This window comes from Crocodylus porosus, unplaced genomic scaffold, assembly GCF_001723895.1.
Source record: "Crocodylus porosus isolate Cpor-Errol unplaced genomic scaffold, CroPor_comp1, whole genome shotgun sequence".
Taxonomy (NCBI): Eukaryota; Metazoa; Chordata; order Crocodylia; family Crocodylidae; genus Crocodylus; species Crocodylus porosus.
In genome coordinates, this window is record NW_017728886.1 from 35,601,692 (window position 1) to 35,608,043 (window position 6,352).

Below are 6,352 nucleotides of genomic sequence, written 5' to 3' on the forward strand. Positions count from 1 at the left end.
CCATGCTGACTGCTTGTGATCAGCCTTTCTTCTGCCAGATGCTGGCAAATGGACTTCCCTAGGATGTGCTGCAATAACTTCCCAGATATTGAGGTGAGGCTAACCAGTCTGTAGTTTCCTGGGTCCTCCTTTTCACCTTATTTAAAGAAGGTCATTATATTGGTGCTTTTCTAGTCCTGTGGTACATCATCCACTTCCCATGGCTTCATGAATATCATTGCCAAGGGCTCTGAGATCTCATCAACCAGTTCCTTCAGTACCCTGGGATGAAGTTCATCAGGACCTGCTAACTTAAATTTATTCAGACCCATCAAGAGCTGTCTCTCTTTTGGTATTTGTCTCATTTCTTATCCAAAAAATCTTTATTAGGCACCGCGCTGCAGGTTATTTTGGGGGGAAAACTGAGGCAAAGTGCTGTTGAGGAGCTCCATTTCCTTTGCATCTTCCATTAAGCATTACCTCTAGCTATTTAACAGTGGACCCACAGCCTTCCATTTTTTCTAACCAACATACTTATAGAATCTCTTCTTTTGTCTTACCCTCTCTCACCAGCTACAGCTCATTCTTCATCTTTGCCTGCCTGATTTTGCCCCTGTAGTTTTTTGCTATTTTCTGATACACTTCCTTGGTGACGTGCCCATTCTTCCATTGCATGTATGCTTTCCTTTTGCATTTGAGGCATCCGAGAAGTTCCTTGTAGAGCCTACATTGGTCTCTTGACATTCTTTCCATGCTCCCATAGTGTCAGAACAGTTTCCTTTGGGGCTTCCTGTGTTGTGCCTTTTAGAAGCTTCCAGCTGGATGCCTTTATTGTTCAGTCTGTTTTCCCATGGCATTATACCTATTAAATTCTTAATTCAGGAGATATCTGCCTTTTTGAAATCTAGCATCCTGGTTGTGCTGACCTCATGTTTTCCTTTTCTCAGCATTTAGAAAGTTGTCATATGATCATTTCTTCCCAAGTTGCCCATCAGCTCACGTCCTCCATCAATTCTTTTCTATTAGTCAGAAGAAGATCCAAGATAGGTGATCCCTAATTGTATCCTCCACCTTCTGGAATACAAAGTTGTCCTCCACACAGGGTAGGAATTGGCTCAACATTTTATGTTTGGCTGTATTGTTTTTCCAGCAGATACCCAGAAAATTGAACTTTACCATCAGTATCATCTCATAGCTTTTGGATAATTTTGTCACCTCCTTGAGGAGTGCCTTATCCACCTCTTCTTCCTGACTCAGCAGTCCTCACCATTATATCACTGCTGCTCCTTTAACTAAACCCAAATGCATTCTGCACTGCTATCTTTTTCCGCCTGAAGCAGGGAACAAATGTAGGTATTTTTGACATATAAGGCAACACCATGACCTTTTCTGCCCACCTTATCCCACTTTATCCTTCTAAAACAAAATATAACCCTCAATGTTGACATCCCAGTCATAAGAGCTGTCCCACCAGGTCTCCATGATACTATCAGATCATAGTTCTTTTCACAGACTGCAGCTTCCAGCTCATCTTGTTTATTCTCCTTACTTATTGTCCTTGCATTTATATATATACATCAGACATTAGGGCTGTGCAAAGCTTCGGGCTCTGATTCAATTTGAAGTAGATCCAGCCTGATTTTGGAGGAGATTCAGGCAATCCCTTCTGTCCCCCACTGCCACACACTGCATGGCAGGCTCTATTATGAGCCCCGTGACCCCAGCCTGCTCTCCCAGCCCGCCCCCCCCAGTGGCTGCCCCACCCAGCCCAGCTCCCGGCTCTTTAAAAAAGAAAAAGAAAAAGAAAAAAGCCCCCGCTCACCAGCTGCTACAGGGACCTTGGGGCTTCTGGGGGCTTGTGGAAGAGCCCCCCCACCATGCAGCACAGGGCAGTGGGGATGCCCCCCACCTGGCAGAAACCAGTGAGTGGGGGCTTGTTTTGGTTTTTTTTTAAAGAGCCGGGAGCTGGGGCTGGGTGGGACAGCCATTGACAGTGCTGGGAGAGTGGGCAAGGGATGGGGCCAGGTCGATTCAGAGATTAGGCTGATTCAGCAGCAGCCGAATCTGTGAATCAGATTCTGCTGAGTCGATTAGGGACAGTGATTGAAATCAACAAATTGAATCACTGTCCCCTGGATCAGCCAAATCCGAATCTGAAGTGAATACTAGCCACTTTGCATGGGCCTATCAGACATATTTTATACTTCAATCTACTGGTTTCTATTTTGCACCATTTGTTGCTGTCCTGTGGCTCTCCAGATCTTTCTCAGGGTTGAGCTGCTTCTTCAGGTCCCTTCCCCTCTGGATGATTTGAACTGTCACCAGAGCGGATTTTGTAACACCCCCCTTGGAACCTATTTTAAAGCACACCCTATTAGGTTGGCCAGATGATGCCCAAAGATACTCTTTCCCATTCTGTTCAGATGGATCCGAACTCTTGATAGTAGCCCTCCTCCCAAAAACATCTGCCCATTGCTGAATAATCCAAAGCCTTCCTGTCAACACCACTGTCTCAGCTAGGAATTTACTGCCAGGATGCAATGGTTGTTGCCTGGGTCCACTGTCTTGCACAGGGAGGATTGATGAGAATACCTCTTGTGCTCCAAGTTTCTTATTTCTCCTGCCAAGAGCCTCACAGTCACCTCTGATCAGTTTAGTATCACTCATGGGAGTAACAGTGGTGCATACGTGGACAAGCAGGAAAGGGTAGTGGTCTGATGGATGAGCTTCATGAATTTGGGATTTCAAGGACCCCAAAGCTGGTTGACAAGTTGGTGCCTCTCTTCTGCAAAAAAGGGAGTCACCACCTTCCTTCCTTTTTGGTTCCTTCCAGCAAGGAAATACTGATTTACACACCTACTCAGTGTTATCACCAGCTCATGGGAATTTTACATGTACAATTTACACTCATTGGCTGAAGGGAACCTAATTATTTCTTTCTAAAATAACATTCTTTGAATGGTATAATTATATGCTAGCCTCAGGTATATTTTCAGTCACTGAATCATATAATACTAGAGTTGGAAAGGATGTCAAGAGTAGGGGAGTACAAAGCGGGCAGTATTCAAGTCGGATTCAGATTTGGCCCAATTCAGGGGACAGTGATTTGATTCGCTGATTCAGATCACTGTCATGATTCAATTCAGTTGAATCTGAAGATTTGATTCTGATCTGGAGAATCAGCAATTCAACCACAGACAAAGCTTTATATGTTTTTTCTATGTACCTTGAGGTACCCGGAGCGGCTCGCAAACGCTGAGATGGTGGGGCGGATGGAGCGTCCCACAGGAGTGTAGGGGGAGATCCCCCACACACTTGGCGGCAGACCCAGAAGTGGTCCAGAAGTATTTCCAGTCCACTTCTGGGTCCACCGCGGAGTGCGCAGGCCCCTCCCCCCTGCACTCCCATGGGGCGCTCCATCTGCCCCACCATTTCAGCATTCAGGAGCTGTGCCGGGTACCTCAAGGTACATAGAAAAAATATATAAAGCTGTGTCTCTGGCTGAATCGTTGAATCTCTCTGAATCTCTCTGAATTGAATTGGAGGCTTCTGATTCAATTTGGAGAGATTAATGGGTCTCTTGATTTGATTTGGATTCAGAGATTTGGCCGCCGAATCAGGACAGCTCTCTTCTGAATCGAATCAGTGACCAAAGCTTCGCACAGCCCTACTCAAGAGGTTATCTAGTCCAGTCTCCTGCTCAAAGCAGGTTCATCCTGAATAAACATTTCAGTCAAAGTGTCTGTCTAACCTCCTCTTAAAATGTCCAAGGATTCTACAACTTCTCTGGGTTGCCTGTTCCAGTGCTTAACCACCCTCAGTGTACTTTCTAATATTCAAACTAAATTTACCTTGCTTCAATTTAAAACCAATTACTTCTTGTCCTGTTCTCTGCAGCCATAGAGATTAGTTTATCTCCAGCCTCCATATAACCACCCATCATGTACTTGAAGACTGTTATCAAATCCCATCTCCAGTCTTTTTTTCCATACTGAAACATTCTCGTTCCTTTAGCCTTTCCACATGAGTCATGTTCCTTAGGCCTCTAGTAATGTCTTTTGTTACTCTCTGCCAGACTCCTTCTAATTAGTCCATATCTTTCTAGAAGTAAGTGGTGCAAAACTGTGACTTTATGTGTGAGGCCTCATCAATGCCAAATGGAGTAGGACAGAGGTGAGCAATTATTTGGGTCCAAGGGCCACATGCAGTGTTTTAATGAGCTATCATGGACTGGATCAGCACCCCTGGCCCTGGCCCTGCCCCACCTCGCCCTTCATCAAAACTTTGTATGGGGCAGAAAGCAGTGTTGAGGAGTGGGAGGGGGGAGCAAGGTTGGGATCTTGGAGCCAGGTTTCAGGGCAGTGACAGTTCCAGGCTAGAGCCCAGGGCCTGGGCCTACTCCCTACATGGCCCTGCCCTCTGTGAGGGTGTGTGGGTTATGTGTGGGGAAAGGTGTGTGTGTGTGTGTGTGTGTGTGTGTGTGTGTGTGTGTGTGTGTGTAATGGAGGCTGCTGGGGGGGTGGGTCCTGGATGCCTACTGTTGGGGGGGGAGGTGCAACACATGCAGCAGACCTTGCCCAGGCATGCAATCTGCATTGTCCCCATGGTGTTCCATATGGGGCCAAGCCCACAGCCTGGCCAGGTGCTGTTCTATGCCCCACACCTCCAGTAGAAGATCCTGCTTCTGATCTTGCTCCTGCCAGTGTAAGAGAGTGGATGGGCAGGTGGGTGGGAAGGCGGCTGGGTGTTGAAGCCAGATGCCCATGTGCTGGGGCAGATGTTACCTGTCAGCTCTGTGTTCCTGAGGGAGCCCTGGCAGCCAGGTTGCTGGACTTACAAAGGAGTTTTTCTATTCCCATTCCTGCACATGCTGTGCTATACCACACCATGTTGCACCACTCCCACCAGGCACATGGCACTGTAGCTCCACTTGAAGTTGGCCAGGAGCTAGAGCCAGAGCCCCATGCACTGGGGCAGGAGCCACCCAGCTGAAGCTGCTCACCTGGAGCAACACGCCACAGTGTAGCAGGAGCAAGGTCAGGAGAGGGAGCCGCTTCTGGAGGCAGGGGTGCAGAGCAGCACACAGCTGCAGCCGCACTGGGAAGAGCCCACCAGAAGCTGCACGTGCTGGCCAGAGCCAGGCTGTGGACACCAGCGGGAGCTTGGCATAGGCTGCTCTGGCATGATTGGGTGGGGCTGCAGGGGCACCCACAGACTGGATCCAGTTACCTGGCAGCCTGGATCTGGCCTATAGGCCATATTTTGCCCACCTCTGGAGTACAAGAATCACTTCCCTTGATTTGCAAGTGAAATTCCTATTGATACAGCCATGCATGGTATTGGCCTTTTTTGCAACATGGGCACACTGTTGGCTTATATTCAGCTTATGGTGCACTGTAACCCCAAAGTTCTTTTCTACAGTTCTGCAGCCTATGTAGTCCTTCCCTAGTGTATATTTGTACATGCAACTATTCCATCTCAATTGCAGGATTTCCCAGTTGTCCTTGATGAATTTCATCCAACCGATAACAGGTCATTTCTCAAGTTTGTCAAAGTCATTCTGAAATCCAGGTCTCACCTCCAGAGTGTCTGGAACCTGCTGTTATCTGCAAGTGCTAAGCATGCACTGAAGACCATTCTCCAGATCATTAATGAGATATTATATAGTACTGTACACAGGATAGACTGCTAGGGAGCCCCACACAGTATCTCCTCCCAACTAAACTTCAAGCCACTAATGACTACTCATTGAACATAATGATGCAACAACCATTGTACATCCACCTTACAGCATTTAAACTAATACAGGCATACCTCGTTTTATTGCGCTTCACTTTATTGTGCTTCGCAGGTATTGCGTTTTTTACAAATTGAAGGTTTGTGCTTATTTACCATTCCGAAAATCCTAGGGCCCTTAAGAATTATGCTAAATCTACTCTGCCTGTGCTCTATAAATGGAACAAAGAAGCCTGGATGACAGCACATCTGTTTACAACATGGTTTACTGAATATTTTAAGCCCACTGTTGAGACCTACTGCTCAGAAAAAAAGGTTCCTTTCAAAATATTACTGCTCATTGACAATGCACCTGGTCACCCAAGAGCTCTGATGGAGATGTACAACGAGATTAATGTTGTTTTCATTCCTGCTAACACAACATCCATTCTGCAGCCCATGGATCAAGGAGTAATTCTGACTTTCAAGTCTTATTATTTAAGAAATACATTTCGTAAGGCTCTAGCTGCGATAGATAGTGATTCCTCTGATGGATCTGGGCAAAGTAAATTGAAAACCTTCTGGAAAGGATTCACCATTCTAGATGCCATTAAGAACATTCATGATTCATGGGAGGAGGTCAAAATATCAACATTAA